At 45.4% G+C, this 23,420-nt stretch overlaps 1 protein-coding gene across 1 annotated transcript in view; it reads left to right on the top strand.

Annotated features, from left to right (window-relative positions):
• The window catches only part of rasgef1ba (RasGEF domain family, member 1Ba), a 70,591-nt gene that overhangs the window by 7,151 nt on the left and 40,020 nt on the right, over window positions 1-23,420 (top strand). The window contains exon 2 of the mRNA XM_035639672.1: window positions 7-63. The gene's annotated coding sequence lies outside the window, so the exon portion shown is untranslated. The remainder of the gene's footprint in view (window positions 1-6; window positions 64-23,420) is intronic.

Here is a 23,420-nt window from a genome sequence, read left to right as displayed (position 1 = left end):
CCTCAGCCGACTATCTTCGGGACGCTGAGCCACGAGAGGGCCCGGTGTGACAACAGACTGTTGGTGAGTCACCGCCATTTTTTTTTTTGAACTTCCTCTAACTCACAAAGTCAGGACGTTTGGGTTTCGAGGGCGTCGGCGGTTGTTTTTAATTGGAAAAACAGCAAGCAGTTAATTAACACAAAAACATTCCTTGAGGATAAGTTTTCCCAAAAGCATCAACACACGTCCGTGTGTTTAGTGTGTGTGTGTGTGTGTGTGTGTGTGTGTGTGTGTGTGTGTGTGTGTGTGTGTGTGTGTGTGTGTGCGTTGAATTTGCCTTTTTTATATTGACACATTAAGAAAAATAATGTCGTCTTCAAGCCTTTCCGCTGCCTGACAGATGGAATAAAGAATCTTGTCTCTTTGTTGATGATGGAACACTAAAGATTATCTCCATCTCTTTGTTACTCTGAAATACAAATGGTCCATGGCAGACGCCACGGAAAAGCCAATTAACCCGGCAACAAAGGGCGTCATGGAGCCGGGCCGGTCGGTGTCGCCCCCGCCAGAGCTGTGGGAGCAGGGCGAGTTACTCTGGCGAGCTCGTGCCAACTGGCACCGCCACTTATTCAATCACTTAGCCCGGCGGCACCGAACGAAGCCGGGCAGATTTATGCCTTCGTCCGTTTCCCCCTGTTTGTCAGGAAAACAATAAAAGTGTCCCCCCCCCCCCCCCCCCTCCCCAAAGCTCCCATGGGCCCCGTGACCATTCAGCATTATCTCTCAGCTCGGAGCGTATCGGGCCCCGGGCCTTTCTCCAGCTCTAAGTAATGGACTGCAGCAGGTGGGCGGGCGGACGGGCGGGCGGGTGGGCCGGGGGACGGGCGGGCGGGTGGGCCGGGGGACGGGCGGGCCGGTGTTGATACGTATTTGGTGCTGATCATGACGGACAGTTTAAAATCACTGAGAATGTGAGGAACCAAAAGAAATTTGGTCCAAACGGCCATTGATGTGTGTTGGCTAGGGGTCGACCGATATGGCTTTTTCTGGGCCGATACCGATGATTACTAATCTAAGAGGCCGATGAGTGATATTTTAAACCGATATAACCAAAATTTAGAATAATACACAAACTCTTAACACGAAACTTTGTGAAAAATGCCTGAAAGCATGTGTTTGATTCACAGAACCTTTCAACATGACCTCAACACACAGAGTGCAGGGAGCTGTCAGCAGCATCTTTATTTTTTTTGCTGCGACGCGTCAAAGTAGTTTTAGGATGTTGACAGAAGATCAAACCAGAAAAACAGATTTTATTGCTCTACTAATACAATTTTTTTTTTTTTTACGGAAGTGGTGAAAACAATATGGATTCAAATCCATGAATTGATGGGGCTTAACAAAAAAAAATCCCCATCACTCATCACCCTGCTCCGCATGTGTGCCGCCACCAGGGGGTCAGAGATCAGACGTCTCAGGGTTAATGTGCTAAAGCCATTGAGAAGCACGCAGCACATCCCATAATGCCAGGGCTTTCCCTCTATAGCTGCTTTGAGTCTTTCAAATGATCCACCCAGGAAGCATTTCCCTCTCTTTTTTTTCTGAAGATCTTTGGCTTGAGGTTTTTTCCTCCTCCCTGACTTTAAAACATCTCTCCTGGACTCCGCCCCCCGGGGGCTCGCGAGGCCCAGGTGGAGCGGCGGGATTATGCTAAGGTTGTGGCTGCGGAACAAAAGCTACTCTCAGTGGGAGGAGAGGCAGCGGGAGAAGACGGCCGCCGTGATGTCACCGCAGACGGATTAACTCTCATGCATGCAGGGTCTTTGTGGGATTAATCTCATAATGAAGCCAGAAATTCTGGTTAAATCCTAATTGATTTCTTTTATTCAGCGAACTCTCATTGAAGAGTGGATAAATCGGACACGCAGCTGCGTATGAGGACTAGTAGTTTGCACTTTTTGTAAAATTGGAACAGGAAGAGAAAGCCTTAATATGATCTCGCTGTCAAGACATCCTCAATGCCGAGTTCACACTAGACGATTTTAAAGCCCCTAGTGTGTAATGTTTTGTAATTTTCTGGCGGCATGTGGTGGTAAAGTTGCAAACCGCCGACCAACCGAGCGACCGACAGGGGACACTTCATGGCGGCGCACCGCTAATTTCCATTTCCTGTGTCCGGCAGCGTCTGAAAATTCAACGCGAACGCGACGTATTCTGGACACGTTTAGTTCAACAACCGTGTTCAACACGACTTAGAAACATGGAGACTCACGCGGAGGTCGGGTCCACCTCATGGAACTATATTCAACTCATTCAGAGTTGACGAAAAAACATCTTGATTATACATATATGAACACACAGTTCTGGACAATATATTCAACTTCTGTGAATAAGTTCTTCCAAATATTACGCACTGGAGCTTTAATTCCAAAAAATCGAATTCAGAAAAATCTGGAAAAAATTGGGTTTCCTGTCTGAAGACGGCTTCTGTCAAATGCCCGTTGATTGACACCAGACTATGTCCCTTCGAAGGAATTGAACTTCCCGTCAGGGAGGCTACGTTAACATGCCTGCGCTCATGAGCTCATAGCTCATTTTAACATTTGCTCTTCTATCGCACCGACCCAGAAGAACGTAACCCTGACATAAGCCTGATATAAGAGCAACTGGTTATGTAAAACATGTTGGTCAAGTGTGTTCCTTCAGAGGCCTGATTTATTTTTCTCCAGCATCAGCAGCTCACTGCTGGGAACGTGGCCCGGGGCCAAAACCAAAGTGCTGCGTTTATTCCCTCCTTGTCCATTTGTGTGTGTGTGTGTGTGTGTGTGTGTGTGTGTGTGTGTGTGTGTGAGTGACACATTTGGCTGCAGCAATAAGCCAAAGGTTTAGAAACGTACAGCGACTGTTGGCTGAAGTCACGCACCCCGTGGTGCTGGACCTCGTCCTGCGGCGGCCGGGACGTCCTGGTTACAGCACAAACACACTCTTGTGTTTACGTGCGGCCCAATAAAGCGCTAACGGGATCAGTTTTATGGCAAATGTCATAAGTCACAACCTCAAATGAACACCCAATCAGTCATGGTAGATATAGTATTTATGTATTTATACTCTGACGATTCACGGCTAATATTTTCTTTTTCCTTTTCCAATCTGTCCAACCTGTTGACGGCAGTTTAAGCTGCGTGTAGCATTCTGGATTAATCAATGCATGAAATATGCTCCACAAACATAGTTGTTCTTGTTAGTAATCATGTTGCTGCTGTCTTTAACATGTGTTATGTTTGTGTAGAGGGCAATCTGCCGTGTGTGTGTGTGTGTGTGTGTGTGTGTGTGTGTGTGTGTGTGTGTGTGTGTGTGTGTGTGTGTGTGTGTGTGTGCGTGCCTGTGTGTGTGTGTGTGTGTGTGTGTGTGTGTGCGGTGACCTTCTGTTGGCATCAGACTGGACACTGCCTCACACTCGCATGCCTTCAGATGTTATGTAACCCTGCCGTCGCAGGCTGCCATGGACACACACACACACACACACACACACACAGATAAACACTGGGCCTCGGGGATGAGATTAGTCAACTGGGCAGCGGAGGGAGAATCGGGCGGATCTGTTCGGATGAGTTTATTTTGAAGCGAGCAGCTGCGTGCGATCACGTCGCAGGGCCCGCTGCCCTCGTGATTATTAGTCAGGCGTGTGTGTTTGCTCCTGCTGCGTTCATGCAAAACCTGGTGTCGTATCATCCTTCACACACACACACACACACACTGACGATTATTTCCATTATCGATTCATCTGTCGGTTGTTCGGTCCACTAAATGGCGAGAAATGTCGATCTTGTTTCCCCCAACCACAAGATGATGTTTTGTTACGTCCACACACCAACGATATTCATTTAACTGTCACAGAGGAGCAAAGAAACCAGAAAAATATTCACATGACCGGCTGCTAATGTTAAAATAGCATCGACTCTTCCTGGAAATGTCACTTTGTCCAGCAAAGTGTGACGATGACTCATTCGGACGAGGGTTTAAACTCGACCGGGGGTTTTAATTCAGAGCAGCGGTGAAGTGGATGAGATGTCCAGAGTATTGAAAATGTATTCTCTCAGCTCGAGCCACAGATCAGTCCACATTTCTTTCTGACCTCGCTGCAGGTTTGAGGCAACAGAATAACACAAAAACATAATTTTCCAGGGGGAAATAAAGGTGCACACTCAGGTATATGAGGGAACAGTCTTTAAATGAACCTGCTGACAGGTGAAGACGAGTGAAGTTGTGTCTTCCTCTGTAATTATTTGACCCGACTCAGGAGGAGGTTCGGCCGCTTTGATGACAAAGCTGAAGGTGGATGTTTCGACCTTGACACCTCTGAACCGGGTTCACTCCACTTAACCTCCTGGCCTGACAACAAAGGCCACAGTTGCACTCTGACCCGTGACCCCAAGAGTCTTATCTGTGATGTACAGATGGAGAAAAGATCCTGTGTGATGGGACCCGGCGACCTGTCCGGGGGTGTACGCCGCCTCTCGCCCAACGTCAGATGGGATTAGCTCCAGCCGCCACACGACCCTGTAGGTTGAGCGATATGGATAATGGATGGACGGATGGAAATCTATGACGCTATGAATTCAGACTTTTTAGAACTGGAATTGGATGATCGGCAGTAGTTGGATGTCTGAACATCTTGTGTTTTTACTGTTTGTTCTGTCGTGTGTTCGGTTCAAGTAGTTTTTATGGTATTAGAGTCAAAATTCTCTGATTTCAGCTTCTTAAATGTGAATCATATAATATAGTATATAATATAGTAAACTATATATCTTTGTTGTGTGGACAAAACAAAACATCATCTCGGGGCTTGGGAATTTTGAGAAACAACTAAAACAAACTCCCCCTCTCCTCCTCCTCCCTCTTCACATTCAGTAATCCACGAGGAAATGAAATTGGCTTAGCGACTTTACCGACCCGTCTTGGGAGGGGAACGCCACAAAGGACCGCAGTGAACAGTTTAAGCTGATTAACCCCAAAGAGTAGGGTTATCTCATTAAAGCTCGACTTCAGGGGCCACGCCGTGTTGGCCGTATGAATATAAGTGAACGCGGGGAGTTTAATTAATGGTTTGGCAGCGAAAAGCTTATGTAACTTGTGTTTTCAGCTCACGCCAATGACCATAAATATCCGACTCCGACTCTGCCTGTTGAATTTTTATGGTTATATCGTTGTCAGTGACCTACTTTTAGCGATTGCTTGCGTTTGATAGTTCAACATAGATCAAATACAGATATTGGTACTGATTAACTGTGTGAAGATGAACGACATGAAAGCTCCTCAGAAGTGAAGCCAAAACACTTTGATCGCCCCCTGGTGGCTTGCTGAAGTATAGTTAATAAACTCCGCCTCTTCCATATTAACAGACTGTCATGGACCAAACAAAAAAAAGTCAAATTATATGTTAAATAATGTTTTTCCAAAGATGGTTCCTATTATTTTAGTGAGTCATTATCACACTGATGTTTATTCCAGTGTTCATTTTCTGATCAAATTGGTTTTAATTAGTTATTTGATGCTATAAAAAACCTAGCTAGCTAACCCTCTTCCTTTGTTGGCTAACCCTCCCCATGTGCTAGCTAACTCTCTTGGTGTGCTAGCCAGCCCCGCTTCATTTGCTAGCTAACCCGCTTCACGTGCTAGCTAACCCTCTTCCTGTGCTAGCTAACCCATTTCTCATGTGCTAGCTAACCCTCTTCAAGTGCTAGCTAACCCTCTTCATTTTCTAGCTAACCCCGTTTTCATTTGACATTCTAATTGTGTACATGGCGTATAAGGTTATCATAATACACAGAGTTCATGTGAGACATACATATATCCATATATATTAAACATATGTGTAATAATAATGGCATGCTATATAATGGTATATATAGAAAAAGAGAAATGTGAGGTTGAGGCAACGTTTGTACCTGGACACTGCACAACTCAGTCCGATCATCAATGACTCCGATGCCACCGACCGACCAACAGACACGTCTCATGATGAGCGGTCACGGTAGTGAGGTAGAAACAGTGCGGATAATGAGTTTGGGCAGTGATCCGTTAGCCCGGGTATCAGTCAGCTGACGCTGCGGGAGGGAAGCGAAGCAATCAAAGCAAAGGGCCTTTAAATATGTTTGGCTTTTTTTCTTTTGGTAAGAATCTCTAGTGCGTATGTGATTTCATGCAAAGGGAGGGACGGGGTTTCAACGTACGGCCTAGGTGTTTTTTGTTTGATGCATTTCTGAATAGAAAAAGAAATGAATAAAAGGAACAGAAACAAATAGATTTATGATTCTTTTTTGCACAAAAATTGACCAAGATAAAGAATTAAAGAGTCAGATTACATAATGAACAAGACAATTAATCGGTATGGAGAAAGGCGTGTACAGTATAGCAGCAATGAAATATAAAAAAATACTAAATATACTATGTTTTGCAAGTTGTCAGTAGCTTTTAATCGGTGCCTTGAACCTTAAAAAAAGATTTAGAATATTATGAGTACTGCTGAATTGGTGTCGAATAGAATTCAGTATAGTAAAAATATAATAGGGCAGTTTGAGACATACAGATACGTCAGTGTACATGTATATACAATATAAAAACAAGGTTTTCTCTGTAGTTCTTATGCTCTTTCAGTCCAGCAGATCAAACATCTTAATTTTCTCTCTTCACAAATTATCCTAGAGTATCAAACGCAGTAAGAATCCAGCCTGGCGGCGGCGGCGGCGGCGGCGGCAGGGTCGGGGGAGCTAACAGGAGAACAGCAGCTCCTCTTATCGGGTCCAGGCACAAAGCCTCGAAAAAACAGTGCATTTTAAATTTATGCATTGACGATGCTCTCGGCTGCACCGTGCACACATCGGCTATTAAACAAAAATGGGATTTCGGATCAAATAATAAACTGTTTGTCTTTTGTAAGGAGACAAATCACGATGTTTGCCTCAGAGCAGGAGATTTCTTTCTTTTCTTCTCCCCTCTTAATTTTAAGGCTTGGCTCATGTTTTATTCATGATAAATCGTGGCCCCGGGGCCTGAAAAGCGGCTTTTTTTAAATATTCATTTAAGTGAGATTACATTTGTTAAGTCAGTAGTTGAATTGTACAACAGGATGAGGCCGTGTAAATGAACACGCTCCGTCTGGCAACCACCGGCGTACGTCGTCGGCTCGTGCGTCACAGAGTTCAGGAAACACGGGGACTGCAAATATCAGACCGACTATGACTGACATTTGTTTTGTCCAACAAATGTGAGAAAATAATAAAAGCTGCCTGTTACGATTTATCAGCAATGTGACATGTTCAGACTGTTGACAGACAGTTGCTCTATTTGAGATATAAGGTTGCTATCACAAAGAAAAGCAAGAAACTGTCACAAGCTGAAATCAAAGTACGTTTGGAGATTTTACTTTAAGTAATCAAATACGCTGCCAGTCCCGTTTGTCGTCTGAACCAATGACTGTGAATAAAGATGGACGATGCTTCTCCACTTCCTCCCCCTGTACCAAAGTGAAGCCAAAATTTCATCGGATGCGGGTGCCGCCATCTTGCGCCGGTGACGTCATCGTGTCTCAGCCCGTTTTGATTGCATCAAATAACTAATTAAAACCAAACTGATCAGAAACATGAACACTTGAATGTAAGTCAACTAACTAAAGTGTAATGTGTAGTGGCCCATCTGCTAACATGGAGGAGGCGGGGTTTAGGACCTATACTGCAGTCAGCCACCAGGGGGCGATCAAGATATTTTGGCCTCACTCTTGTGGAGCTGTCATGTGATAAACCTTCAGGAAAACAAATGACGTACGATTTTTATGAATAATTTAAAGATACATTTAGGATCAACATGTTGCAACTTGGCTGTTTCTTCAATTACATTTTTTTTTTAATGAATTTGTGTATTTGCTGCTGCAAATTTGTTGCGTATATAAAGGTCTTTTGTTTTCTTCATGAACAACGAGCATGAGGATAAAGAAGGCGGGACTACACCACATGACCATATGAAATTATGATTAATAAAGCCATAGATTTCAAAAATCTCAAATGTAAATGTCCGTGTGTTTACACCGAGGTGATGCAGTCGATGTGTCTCTGTGACATTTTGCCGTCAGGCTGTGTAATTTTTGATGAGGGCAGGTGATGGACTGTAACGACTGGATCCACATTGGACATCTAACGTTCTCCCGGTTAATATCATTTAATCCTGTTTGCTTTATCAACAAACCATATAATGACCTCACAGCTGCCAAATTGCTTTGCTCAGAGCTCCCAGGAGATGAGAGCGGGTTTTCTTCCCCTCGGTTTCTTTTTTTTTTCTCATTTATTTGGCAGATCTGCAAAATGCCAGCCAGGCTGCTTTCATCGATTCGGAAAGGTCAAGTGTGCAGTTGTTTGCTGAGGTGTAATAAGAGCGATTGTTTTCAGTTCCCTCGCCACAGAGCGCCTTGATTTTGTAAAGCTGCCAGATAATTAAAGACTGATTAATTAGCAGCTTCATTGTTTGTGCTCGACCATCATGTCACACGCAGCTCGACTGCTCCTGTTCCTCTGATTGACGGGGCATTTCACAGGGAGCTGCTTGGATTCCGTGTATGTAAGTGTGTGTGTGTGTGTGTGTGTGTGTGTGTGTGTGTGTGTGTGTGTGTGTGTGTGTGTGTGTGTGTGTGTGTGGCCATATTTGCAAACCAAATCTGTGACTCTTAATTAGAAGGTTTGCCGCTGCAGAGCTGCTTGTTCTACCTCGGTGATGATGTCATGTTACATTCGCACGAGTACGTCCTTTTGGGAACAGAAACAGAGCGCTTTGGCCTCGTATCCGACTCGACTTTTCACTAAACTCACGTCGTCACGCGACGGCCGATGTCATTGATGCGTCGGTCATAGGAGAATTCCGTGCTGTATTGAAGAAGACTTGAAGCTAGAGATTGAACCATGAACGCCTCAGGAAAATGTTTACTGACGCAACCGACAGAGTCGCCCTCTGCTGAGAGTGCGCGCACTTTAACGTTGGCTCGCTGCTTTAGCTCTTTTGCGGTCACCGGGGCGCGTTCGTGGCGATGCTGTTTTTTGGGGGAATTCGCCTTTAAATCGTCTCTTGTAATATTCACATGACCTCCGGCTGAACTCCTCTCTGACGGACAGCTCTCGGTCAAACGGCCGTGTGACTTAGATTCTTCGCAGCAACGAAGCAAATTATGAAAAAAAACTTCAACATTCAACATGAGGATTCAGCTCATATTATCCACCTGTTTGGTTTTATTAGTCTTTGAAAGATTTCCGGTACGGAGAGACGTTCTGACCCGATGTTGCAAAACCCCTCGGTGAGAAACTGCGGTTGTCAACGAGAGAATCGGTCGCTCCGAGATGAGTTATGGATGTTTGATGCTCGTGGCCTTTTCGGGGGGAAACTAAGAGTCCAGGTTCAAACGTTGACGACTGTTAATTGATAATGAATCATCTCTAAGTTAATCCTCAGTGACTTTACAGAGGAAACAAGAAGCTGCTTGTGTGTTTTCGTGAGTGGCGCCGACAGAAAAGTCGAGCATCTTTAAAAATGCCACAAATACTTTCAGCGAAGACCTTCTGACTTTTTTTTTTTTTTCATCCGTGGAGGAGAGAATATCTGTCCTTGCAGCTATCAGCTAAAAAATACCAGCCAGTGCTTTGAGCTTCATCTCATTCTTGTTCTCATTGAGGATGAATTCCTGCCGCTCCACTGGCAGTGTCCTCAGTAAATTCATTACTGAGGAACATTCCGAACATTTTCTTCCATCCAGCGAGTGTCATGGCCTTCTTCCCAACAGGCTCAGGCTGGTTTCACGCTGATTTGACTTTATCTCGATGATTTATATCTGTATTTGTTTTATAATATCGAGACGCGCGCGGAAGAAAAAGCAGTTTCCAGGTTTTACTCCCAATTTTTTCGCTTCTATAAATACCAGGACGTTTTTGTGATGATGTCTTGCCACTCGTGTCGACTCCTCCTTAACGCTGATGGATTTGATGGTGCTGGTGAACTGCACATGTACATGAGTGTGTGTGTGTGTGAGAGGCAGAGGGTTGAGAACACACACACACACACACACACACACACAGAGAGCGAGGGAGCAGGAAGGGATTTAGTAATTTCTCTAATAACTCCCTTAGGTGGGCTGTGGTGAGAAAGGCGCACCGTCTGCCTCCACAGCAGAATGAATAATGGAGGGGTTTGCATGTGTGTGTGTGTGTGTGTGTGTGTGTGTGTGTGTGTGTGTGTGTGTCTGCAGCCCACCACACAATAATGATAATTGACCAATTCGATGGCGGAGAGGAGCGTAAACACCCGGGGCTCAACCAGAAAGGTGAAGCGTTACAGAGCGACCAGACAGAAACGAGACGAGGATCCAGTCCACGTTTTGCATTTTCCTTGTTGTCGGGTCGTCAGTAATGTCACAATGTCACGCAGTTTAAATGTGAACTGAAAAGTTCTAAAAATATCAGGTTTCCTTCTATTGCACATGTAAGGAAATGCCTTTGATTTGTCTTGTACTGAACTTGATGAGACGTGTTAACATTCAATTTATTGGCATTGGAAATGTGAGAGTGCCTGAAGGTTGTATTCTCTGGAATGACCAGCAGAGGGCGACTGTTGTTTCTAGAGAAGTCTATGAGAAGAAGAGTTTATCGTTCAATCTCTAGTTTCAAGTCTTCTTCAATACAACATGATGTTCATTTTGTACATTATGGTTCATTTAGAGTCAAATAGACAATAAAGCACTGTACCAAGTACCGTCCAATGGGTGCAGGTTGCAGGTGTAACTCTCAGTCAGGCCACACCCCCTGCTCCTCTCACTTCTGGTTTCAAAAAACCAAGATGGCGCTGGTTTTCCTGAACTCGAGGCTTCAACACAGCAGCTCACAAACCAATGGATGACATCACGGTGGTTTGCACGCAAATTTTTTTTTGACGCAGTGCAGATACAATACATTATACAGTATACAGGATGTCATCACGAAGAATATCAACATGATTTTTTTTTTTTTAATTTTGATTCATCAAAGGAGGCCAGAGAGTGTTAAATCTGCGATGCTGTTTAAACAAAGTCCTGAAAGAGAACTTTCCCTTAATAATTTATCGGAAGTATATTTTATTCAACTAAGCATTGAGCTTGATCAAAGAAAAAAGTAAATACACCCGGAAAATCTGACCAAATATTTGGCGCCAGCTTTCAGTATTTCGACAGTGCTCTCTGAACGCACTCTTTGATCAGCACTAATGGAAAAAGTATTGAGGTTTTTTTTAATGCAGAACTAGGATAGGATATGTGCAGTATGAACAGTGTTGACAAGTATTGGCAGTATGAATACACCAAGGAAGTTAAACAACGTATGGTATGAAGAGTATAGTAAATATGCGATGGACAGATATGTACAGTATAGACGGTGGTCGTGATATGAATATGTTATAGGTGGGGTATGTAGTAGTAATATAAGAGAGTACAGTCATATACCAGCTAAATTTAACGTGGTCGAGTTATATTTCAAAAATGACGTTGCCGATAATGAGCGCTTCATTTCTCAGGAAAGCTGAGACGAGCCTTGTTTATCCGTGAGGAGTTAGGATTTTCTGTCTCAAAGCGAAGGGGTTTATGGTTAATATATTCTTGATTTCGACATGAACGGATACGATAACGCGATGGATTTGTCCGAAGAGACCGATCGTTTCAGCTGCACTGACGTTTCTTTAAAAGTCACCGCTTTTCTGCCGAGCAGTTCCACCGGAGACGCCATAGTTGGTGAAGTGCCTTGCTCATCACCACTGTAGTTGGTGACAGTTTCACAGTGCGATTCTCTTTCCCTCCCTGGTTTCAGCCAGTCAGGCTTTTATTCGTCCCTGGGTGTGACAGCCTCTAAGCCCCCGGTGCTGACGCCGCTATTGTCAGAGTCTGCGCTTTGATCCCACCGGACCAGGAACACATCCGTGAATAAAGAAAAGCCTTTTCCCCAATAGCAAAATGTCCGTGGCTCTCCTGCTCTCCTGAGTGTTTTTTTTTATTAATAGACAGGAAGCAGGTACAGTACATATTCTCCAGGACGCTCCGCCGTATGATGGTGCAGGGGTTTTTTCCCCTTATTCCTCCTACTTTCTCCTTCATACCCCCGCAAAGAAATACATGCAGCTTCAAAATGTTTCACGTTACTTCTTGTTCCATCACGTCGGGTATTCTTCAGTCGTCGCCTCTTGTCGGCAAGAGTTCTGCCGACGAGATTTTGAGGGGAACATAGGGCCTGATTTGGGGGGACATAGGGATGACCCCCTTACGAGAATTACTGATGTTTGGTATATACAATGTTTCTCATGTTCCCAGTCTCAGATTTGCGTGTTGGAATTCTGAGGAATTGATGTGAACGTCTATGTTTTTGCAGGCATCAGGTCAAAAGATGAGCTGTGTAGGGATCACAGAAGTTATTACACTTCATGGCGACATCCCACAGTTTGTCGAGATGTCTGTCGCCAGATTCGACCAGGAACCGACACAAATTCAGCAGACGTATGAAAAAAACTTTTTTAAGAGCAGACTCTGTATTTAGGTCAGTACGACTCTGCCCTGTTGAACTGACAGTAACCAGTATAAACGGGTCACGCTGTGCAGATCACAACACTGGTCGACTCGGAGCCCGAGGCAGTTCCTCCTGCGACTCCTCACATCTACAGATAGTGTTCAGGATGTGATGTCAGAGGATCCTGTACTGATAAGGAGCAACGGGAAGAAGTTACAGAGCGGGAGGTTGAACAAAGGTCACGAATGATTACAAGCAACTCATGAAGCGATTGTGACTTTTAAAAAATTGTACGAGCTGTTTCTCCCGCGTCCTCCCTCCTTGTCAAATGTTCCTCCCGGCTGGAAACTGCTGAGCACAATTACTAAAGCCGCAGTCGGCAAATTGAGAATTGTGGTACCTTGCTCAAGGGCGACAGCGGTCGGAGCAGCGCTGAGGAAGAAAAGAGCTCTTCATGATTTTTTGGGGGTTTGTTTTCAGTTCTGGGACTCGGAGAGTAGCGACCCTCCGGTCACCGCTGTGCCTCTCTGACCCTTCTGCAACCCCCCGCCCTGTGCTCATGCATATCGGTAGTCGAGTACTTATTTTCCCCCCTTCATGACAAACTCACAGCTCCATATTCATGCCTTTGTTCGCGAGCTCTAAATGCCACGGTTCACCTTGCCTTGATCTGCGAAAGGCCACGTTTGAACCCCCTGCTGTCGGCTTTGACCGCGGCTGCTCCCCTGCCAGAGGACCACCCCGCGCTGTACTGTACTGTCTGGGAGGTTGGGTATGATTTAGATTCTGTCTGGATCATCAGGGACGAGGATGGAAATGTTGATCAGGCAAAGGTTCTTGTAGACGGTGGCTTTCAGTGAATTAACAAACTTCTAAAAGAAACTGACCGGAGAATAATTGGAAAAATCTGTGGGGGAGCGTATCTATGTTTGCTCAACCCTGTGTGCCATCAACCATATATTCCCTCAACCCTGTGTTCCCTCAACCCTGAGTTCCCTAAACGCTATGTTCCATCAACGCAATGTTCCATCAACGCAATGTTCCATCAACGCAATGTTCCATTAACGCAATGTTCCATCAACCCTATATTACCTCAACCCTATGTTCCCTCAACCCTATGTTACCTCAACCCTATGTTACCTCAACCCTATGTTCCCTCAACCCTATGTTACCTCAACCCTATGTTCCCTCAACCCTATGTTCCCTCAACTCTATGTTCCCTCAACCCTATGTTACCTCAACCCTATGTTCCATCAACCCTATATTACCTCAACCCTATGTTACCTCAACCCTATGTTCCCACAACCCTATGTTCCCTCAACTCTATGTTCCCTCAACCCTATGTTACCTCAACCCTATGTTCCCTATGTTCCCTCAACCCTATGTTCTCTCAACCCTATGTTCCCTCAACCCTATGTTCCCTCAACCCTATGTTACCTCAACCCTATGTTCCCTCAGCCTTGTGTTCCCCTCAAATGTCCCCTTTGCCAAAGTGAATTGAGCAACGCACGCGATCTTCCCGACCAGTATTCCAAACTGCCACCCTCGTCTCCTCTAACTTCCCGGCTACCTTCGCAGTCTGATAATTTCATTCGGTTTTTGTTCTTTGAGGATGACATTGAGGAGGTCGGAAGAACTGGGGCGGGCGCCAGCGTGTGACTCCCTCACAGAACAAAAAGCCGTGGCTCTTTGTTATGCAGCCGAAGCCCGGACGAGCGTTCTCGCTGCCAGAGGTATATACAAGGGAGCTCATTTGCACACATCGCCACAGGCATACGAGAGAGAGAGAGAGCGAGAGAGGTGAGGAACGAGACGTCGTACGGAGGAAGATGAGGCTAATTATTCTCCCCGCGGAGACTCGGAAGCTTCCCCCCTGGCTTCTCACAGGGGGGAAGGTTGTCAGGATTCGATTCCCCGGTGAGCGGAGAAAAGAGGACCGAGAAGACGAGGAGAGAGCAGGAATATGACATACGGCAGGAAACTACAATACGGATTCTTAATTAGCGGCGTGTCACGGCATCTTTGGAGACTTGTATCCAGTGTGAATGGCGTATGCCACCGCGTTGGGAAACTGTGTTTTCACCTTTTCTGAACGCAAAATTTGTTACGTTCACTTTGCTTCCCTCGAAATGACCCGATTTCCTGCCGGCGTGAAGTTGGTCATTCATGGAGTTCATCGTCCATCCGGTTGTTTCCCCTTCGTCGGGGACCAACGGCTGCAGTCTGAGCTGTTGTTCGAGGCGAGTGAAGTCGACTCGGTGAGAAGAGAAGCTTATTTACGCTTCCTTCCATGAGAAGTTAGCTCTCTAACTTCAGACACACTTTCCCTCACGAGGACAAGTATCGACTCCCGGGTCTTGGATGTGATAATCCCGTCTGGAAGTTTGACGTGATGGGATTGTTTCTCCCTCTTTGTGATTTGGGTTCATTCCTTTACATTCAGACTGGTCTTACACCCGGAGACAGATTGTGGGTCTTTGAGCGCAGAGTAATCCACAAGGATCATCCTCCCTCCCGTCTTTCTTCAAAGTGCTCCAGCTGACGGTTATATAAGTCACGAGGGATTAACCTACTGCAGAGGACATCTCCTCGTCTACGTTCCGTCTTACTTCACCAGTCATACTTGACGTGTTCAGTTGTTCACGAGGAAAAGTGTCCTTAACCCCAAAAACCTTTTCGATCCAAGAAAACCAGACAAGACATTTTCATTCGTCTTAAAATCTAAAAGCGTTCTCTAGCTCTTGTTTAGTTTTATTATTCCTATTTAGGATTTTTATAAATATAGATTTCCTTGGTTGTTTTCCAATCACAGCTTTTTTATTTGGCCCAGTCCAAGGATCGAAATTTTTCCATGAACCTCTTCTGCTGACAAAGCATTGATGTCATGTTGCCGTTCACTGTTAAAAGCCAATAATAATAATAATAGTAATATATTCTCATAAAGGATAATGGACGTGCACGCCGATGCATATTTTTTTGCTGAAATGTCATTCCATTATTTTACAGTTTTGGAACAATCGCTTTTATTTTCTTTCTTATCTCGAGTTACATGAAACGAGAGTGATGTATGAATATGAATATGAAGCTACAGCCAACAGTCAGTTAGCGTAGCTTAGCACAAAGGCTGGAAACAGGGGGGAGCAGCTAGCCTGGCTCTGCCCAAAGGAAACTCTGAAGTTCCCAGTTTGACATTCTATGTCCCGATTTGTTTAAAACCAAACAAAAATACCCCTGAAAAGTATAAGCCTGACCAATTGGATGTTACACATATATATCGGCAGATATATCGGTACAGGAATGTTTTTACTCCCCCCCAAGAAATCCCTACTGGTCGGGCTCTAGTGTGTAAATTACAAGTTGTGGTTTTCATGGGGACTATTTCTTGGGATCTCAGATGATCTTTCCTGGCAAAACCCAACAGCAACAACAAGACTCCGGGAAATTTAGTTTCCAAGATGAGAAAGAATTGACGAATACGCTTATTTTCCAAAAATAATCAAACAATTCCGTCAATCCCGTATGGGTGCGAGAACTGACATTTTGCAAACGGCCGTTCCAGCCCTGATCACGTTTGTCCTCCGGGTGTTAATGATCTCGGCAGCGATCTCGGTGTTCATGTTCAATCATCGTCATGTTTCACGCCGCTGCGTCGAGCGGTGAATCGTGTCTGTTCTACGTCGAGCTGCACATCTGCTCCTGCATGGAGCTGCGGATCGAATTTGGTGTTCTCACTCCAACTGATGAATTCACCCGGTTCCTGACAATCCGCCTACTTCATCTTATCACTTCCGGAAGTCTTTCTCAGCGGGAAGCGCAGCAGAATGTGACGAGAGAAAACACAGGGTCATGATGAAAAGTGCTTTTTAAATGTCGAAAAATTAAAGCTGCCAGGGACAATGATTATTCTTCAATTTCGTCATCACGCTGAGGCAGCGGTTGATAATACCAAGTCAGGATTTTACATCTATATCTTTAGGCATCACTGAAATGAATGACAGAGCTGCATTGTTCATGGAAGTGGCCAATGTTGATCACAGAAATACTTACATATTTGGAAAATGGTCACGGCTGAACTGAAAATACAAAGTGTCACCTTGTTGCAACTCATTTTACACACGTTGAATCACAGTTTAGCATTAAAAAAATCCACATATATGACAAAAACGTATAGTTTGAGCGTGTGAATGTGAGTGTGGCGCCTGATTATTATTGTCAGGGTGCGACTCAATGCATTAGCCCAGGCTTCCCTTTCACTCCACAAGGCAAAACACAACGTGATACCCGCATGGACTGGGTACACCAGTTCACACACACACACACACACACACACACACACACACGGGATGCAGAGGAAGAGGAGGCAGCGGCATGTTACAGTGCAGTCGGGCACATTATGCCACAGTACAGTTTGTTCTGTTGAGACGGACGAACTACACGACGTTCCCTCTTCTTATAAAAAAAATAAAAAACAACTCCCAGAAGCCCCGAGTCTGTGTGTTGGAATGTGCCCTAGTTATGCCTCATCTGCGAAGAATACAGTTCTCCCGCGGCTCAATAATTCATCCGGTCCACACTGTCCTCCGAAACATGTTCGTGCTGTTCCGCGATCCTGCACCGGAGACGACGTGGGGGCGATGCCTTCGAGGTCTGCGGATCTGGAGCAGCTGCACGGGGGGGAAACAATCGGCATTTTAACTGAACGTTTCATCAAACATGAATCCGAAAGTTGAGCCTAAACCTCCATCAGACTTGTTCGCTCGCTGACAGGGCAACTCCAGGCAACAGCTCATGTTCCACTCTTAAGCAAAAAGAGCAACACAAAGTCGTCATAGAGCCGTTAATTATACACCAAACCAAGATTTACTAAACAAAGATAAACCCAACAAAGATAAACCGAGATAAACCAAACCAAGATGAACCAAACAAGATAAACCAAACCAAGATGAACCAAACAAGATAAACCGAGATAAATCAAACCAAGATGAACCAAACAAGATAAACCAAACCAAGCTAAACTGAGATAAACCAAACAGATAAACAGTTACAAAAATTGCTGCTTTGAGGCTTTTATGAACGACATTTATGTCTTATAATCAGCGAGGACACTTTTAAAATATCAAGAATTCCAAATGGAGTCTGGCGTGTTTCATATAGAGACATCACCTCCTGATCCAGAAGCAATAAGGATCATGAAGAATATAGATGTTTCAGAAAAAGAAAAAAAATGGTTTTGACTGCTCGGCAGAATTAATTATCACTTGCGGCTGCGGCGGCAGCGGTTGCTCGGCAACCTTGACGTATATTGTTGCTTCAAGGCCCTTATCACGGACGCTGCGATGGCGTTTATCAACCTGTTCACCACAAACCAATTTCCCGAACAGTTGACGACAATTATATAGCGAAGTCATCACCACACAACCAACTGTCAATCATCTTCAACAGACAGCCCCTTTGACCTCAGGGAGCGAAAGTGATTTACGTCTTATGAAGGTCCAAATGTGACTTCAGGTAACTGAATATCAAGTACAAGGTAAACCGATGAGCATTATTCTTTATTTTTCGGATTTATTTTTCCCTCCCATGTCGGAGCTTATGAGTCTCCCACCCATCGATCAATTAATTTGTTATAATACTGCAGAGATCTCCGATGGAGAGTCTGCACTGATGGACACTAATTGTGAAGGAAAAAGCTTTATCTAAAAATAGAACGAGCTGCTGCGTAATGTGTGAGCGGTCGTGAGGGAGCAGCGGGTTTCCCTCCTCCTCCTCCTCCGGTTAAATGGGAACAAAGTCGCCTTTGGACCACGGAGCTATTCTTACAAGGGCTGTGCAACACTGGACAGACGTCGCTCACAGAGTCTCAGAGATGTTCATCCGATTTCTCTCGTCGGAAAAATTTTGGAATTCCTCCGGAGCAATATCCTGCAGGAGGAAATAATGAGTTAGCGTGTCGGGTGTGAACGCAGCCTCCGTCCCCCCGCTGGCTGCTGCCTCGAAGGGTGATCTGTGGAACAACACTCAATCACTCACGCCTACAGACAATTATATTACGCGATAAGCATGAGGAGGATTTTTTTCTTTCGTTTTCTCAGAGGAGCGCTTTGTCGTTCCCATCCCTCGCACGTACTCGTACAAGCTGCTGCCGTCTCAGATTTTGAACTGCAAGCGGCCACCAGTCTGTCTGACTAGGCTCACTTCTACTTAGTAACCTAGTTTCAGATGGATCGGACAAAAAACCCTAGGAGGAGTTCGAAGAAGTAGGTTGTAAACATGCCGCGCTTGTACGAAAAAAGTTATTCGCGGAAATGGGCGTGGCCTACGTCATGTGATTCAGTTTGATTCAAGGAACGCGTGGATGTAAGTTTTTTAAATGTGCCATATGCAATGTGGGCGGTATAGTCCAAAACGCATCTACCTTGATAATAGCGCCATCCAGTGGTCCACATGTGTAATTTTTGGTATGTGAGGTTCATGGCGCATTGTAAATGGACACTGGACATTTGAAGTCGTTGAAGTTAGTGTAAGAGGTGAATCCTAAAACAGAAATTTTGGGGTGCAATAGGCCACGCCCATTTTGACTAATCATCCCCACATGACGTCACGTTGCGACCCAACGTGACGTCACCTGTTGATTTGTGAATTCTCTGTTTTCAAAAGCCTAGAGTTTAGCGTTTTGGCCAACGACGGCCATGTTGGTTTTTTGTGTAACCTATAATGTAGGAGCAGGGGGTGCGGTCTGACTGAGAGCCTGTCCACCGATTGGACGGGAGGAGCTGTCAATCACGTGATTCAGCCCTGAAGCTGAGAGGACGTTGGCCATGGAAAAGATGCAGCTGGCGAATGTCTTTAAGACTAAAGCGCAACAAAAAGTGGGCAGAAGTTAGCTTGATCCCTGTTTTGTTGCCCTTTCACACTCCCATGTCGCGACCAGATCCTTTTTCATGAATTTATTTCGACTTTCCTCACATTGCAGGCAAGCGACAGTGTTTCTCCGCCCTCCTGCTTCACCGTTTTCTTCTTTTATTTCTTGACTCCAATGTCTTTCTCGCTGTTTACCCACCATCTATTCAGAGGCAAAAAATAAAACCGGGTCCATCTGGGCCTGTTGTGGCATGCCACTCGGTGTCCTGAACGGCCGCCAGCCCCGGGCCGCCATCTGTGCCATTCTTTGTCACCGAGGAACCGCGCTGGGGCGTCGCCAGTGGCACACAAACCGTCCACCCGTCCAGTCATGCAGTCGGAGGGAGAGCGCGGAGCCCCTAAAAAGGACTGTTCCGTCAGACTGACATCGCCTTTGCTGTTACATAAAGCCTCACAACTTATGTAATGATGGACATCGTGTCCAGTCTGCTCCAGTCTTTTCTTTTTTGTGTGTGGGTGGGTGGTTCCATCTCTCCGGGCGGGAATTGCGGAATCATGAAAGGAGCTGCTGAGATGGTGTGTATCCGTCCAGCGCGGATGGCACAGCAGATTAGTGGGCGCCTGTGTTTTTTCCGGGGCTGGAGTGTTCCTCTGCAGCTGCGAGCTCACAATGAGCGGCCTGGAGTCGCAGTGTGGCACTCGGCTGAAGAGCCTCGACCCCGGGGCTCCCTCCTCCAGATCAACGGACGAGTGCCAGTGGGCGATGATGTGGTGAAGTCGTACTGCGTGTGTTTGTGCGTGTGTGAGAGAATTTATGCATGTGTTTGTTGGAGGGTGTGTTGGAATTGCAACCCGCTGGGTGCAGAGACTCATTATTTGCGACGCCCGATACTCGCCCGCTAGGCTGAACACACACACACACACACACACACACACTTGCATACACACTCACACACACACTTGCGTACACACACTGGAGACGTGACCAAGCAGGCAAATCCCGAGTTCCGACTGTTTATCCATTTTCTCCCTCTGTGCGTCACCAGATTAGTGATTCAAAGCCATGGGAGGCTCCACCAGGGAGGCCTCAAATATTTCCCCACGTGTTTTGCAGTTTGCATCATAATATGTATCAGTCGGGAAGGATACGGAACAATACACTGGATGTAGAACAGAGAAGAGGATTTATCCTTCACTGTTCCCTTAAAGTGTGTCACTGTATGTGTGACCTCTTGAACCACATCTGGGCAGCAATAAATATTCACTAAATGAGGTGTAGCACGTCCACCTCAGCATGCAGTGTTCTGGGTGGCGGCCGTGCCAAGAAATATAAACTGATATACATCCGGAGAGCCTGGGAGTGGTGGTTCTGTACATCTACAACTATAGATGGGTACAGTGATGTGCTTCTTTACAGCTGGTGGACGGGCTAGGAAAAGTTTTCAATGTCATAGATGCCGAAATATATATTGGGGTTTTTTTCAGTTAAAGGACAGTTTAACATTTCCTGTCTCTTTTTGAATATTAAAAAAAATTAAATTCCATGTATCATAATATGGTAACACAAAATATTGTTTTAGGTTCAGTATCAACATTTTGCGACTTTTAAGTGACAATATTCCGTCATCATGTTGATATGAAAATAATCCAGGCATTGGTTTCCATAATTAACATGACACGTAGACAGAAGGAGCAGAAAACAATTAAGGAAATGTGCTGCTTTTTTCACGAGCATTAAAGGTGTCACTTTTTCTCGCTTAATGCTACATAGCGGACGTTAGCATTATCGGCTGTTTGTTTAGCAATCTAGCAGAAGCTACAGCAACAACAAACAAAAAAAAAGGTTCTCCACCAGTGGAAAAGTGACGCCAACGTTAACTCGTGTTTTGCTTTATTTTTCTACCACCTCTTTTCTACTAATGGAGTTAGCATGGTAACAAGCTAGCCCCGTCAGCGAGTCGCTGTAGCGTCCTGCCTGCCCCGAACTCGTACGTAGCTCTGTCCGCGTCGTGGTATAAACCCCGCCCACTATCAGATAATCGGTTGTGATTGGACCAGCGAGTTTTCTGCCGGAGGGAAATCACTTCCCAACGGAGGGGATCCAGACCATATTCTGGCAGAGCAAATTCAAATGAGCTCCCAGAATTCGTCTGGGTCCCAGGCTAGCAATAACCACCACCTGCTCAAACTTATGCAAAAGCACTTTTTAATAGTGGTTTATCCTGATGGATTCACCAGTGAAAAGTGATGACGTGCTTCACATGTTGCCGATGTGTCTTGTCCTCGGGTCCATGGCAGCTCGAGTTGCATATTTCATCCTCCATTCGACCTTCTGCATCTTTTAAATTCCTCGATCCCAGTTTGTAACTCATGTAATTTCAAGCCCAGACTGAGCCTAATGACATGGTCGTGGAAATCTCCACAGCCGACATCATGCAACTGTTTTGTTGAACTCCATGTGTAAAATCGGTGCCGCACCGGGATTAAATGTTTGCCAGATCTGTGTAAATCCTTCATACTCGCTGGTACATGCTGTCTGCAGTTCTGTGATATTTCATTCTTTCCAAAACATTCCGCTCGCCTTTATTGAGCCGCCGTAGAAAAAGATTCTCTTTTCACTCAGAGATCAGCGCGCAGGGTCAGACTCATGATGGAGTCCTCGGTGCCGCTCGTTCCGTCTCAGAGAAAAAATGGTCTTTCTCATAAACTGGAAGATGAAAATCGGAAGAAAAAAAAATCCATTCTTTCTAATACCTGGACAGACCTTCAGTCAACTCCGACTGATGGTTGGGGTAATGGGTACCAGAAGCACTCCCGTCATCTGTCATTTTCCAAAAAACACATTTTTCAAGAAGTAACGCACCTTCACCGACTTCCAGCTGGATTCTCTTATACTCTTAAAGTGGACGATTTTCGTCGTGTCGTGGTTGAGCTGGCGACTCCTGAACTCGCTGGTGGAAACAGAAAATTGGGTTTAACACTACAGGTCACAGAATGCTGCGAAGATATTGTCGTTTGAATGAAGAGGTCAGACAATAATTGGCCCTTTTTTCCATCATTCTGTGAGCAACCGAGATCTGATTTTATTCGGCGTTAGTCTTCAGACGACAGGACCCAGTGAAAGGAGTTGGTCACCTGGCTGGGATGTTGTAGAAGTGCAACATCGGCTCTTCCTCGCACAGCTCACATTTGCTGCCTCTTCCTCGTCCACTACTCGAGAAATTCTGTTGTCTTGTTTTTTTTTAAAGACCCATTTTTGATGGATGTTAGCGGTGAGCGACTAAATTGACATTTCCCGTGACTAACAGGAAGCGGCAGCAGCAGGAAATTCTGTGATGTGATCTTGACTTAACAGTCATTTATCAAAAATGTGGCTTGAACCAACATCCTCCGTAACGGTGCCAGGTTACCTCACATTGATGCCAGACCCTGGGCTCAAAGCTGGCTCGAGTGTGGCTAACAAATTAACTAATTACTAGCTTGTATCGGGCTGCACGCTGGTGCAGTGGTTAGCCTTCTTGCTGTGAGACTGTCGCCTCACAGCAAGAAGGTTCTGGGTTCGAGTCCCGGTTCAAACCAACCAGGGCCTTTCTGTGTGGAGTTTGCTTGTTCTCCCCGTGTTCTCCGGCTTCCTCCCACAGTCCAGAGACATGCAGAATGGGGTTCATTGGAGACTCTGAATTGACCGTAGGTGTGAATGTGAGAGTGAATGGTTGTTCGTCTCTGTATGTGGCCCTGTGATAGGCTGGCGATGCCCAATGTCAGCTGGGATTGGCTCCAACCCCACCGCGACCCTTAAATGGATAAAGCAGTAGACGATGGATAGATGTATCAGCCTTCGTACACCTCCTTAAAATCTATCCAAATATGGCAGCCATTAATAACCAGCCAGAGCCGCTTCACATTTGTCCCCAACAGGCCCAGTGGTCTATTGAGCTGCAACTGGCCCAAAGAGAGATTAATGTTATAACATTTTTGTATGAATATCCCAAAATCATTCAAATCTGCACCGTAGCACTG

The sequence above is a fragment of the Scophthalmus maximus genome, chromosome 19, assembly GCF_022379125.1.
Source record: "Scophthalmus maximus strain ysfricsl-2021 chromosome 19, ASM2237912v1, whole genome shotgun sequence".
Lineage (NCBI taxonomy): Eukaryota > Metazoa > Chordata > Actinopteri > Pleuronectiformes > Scophthalmidae > Scophthalmus > Scophthalmus maximus.
The sequence above is the reverse complement of the archived record's forward strand: the minus strand, read 5'-3'. Positions and strand labels throughout refer to the sequence as shown.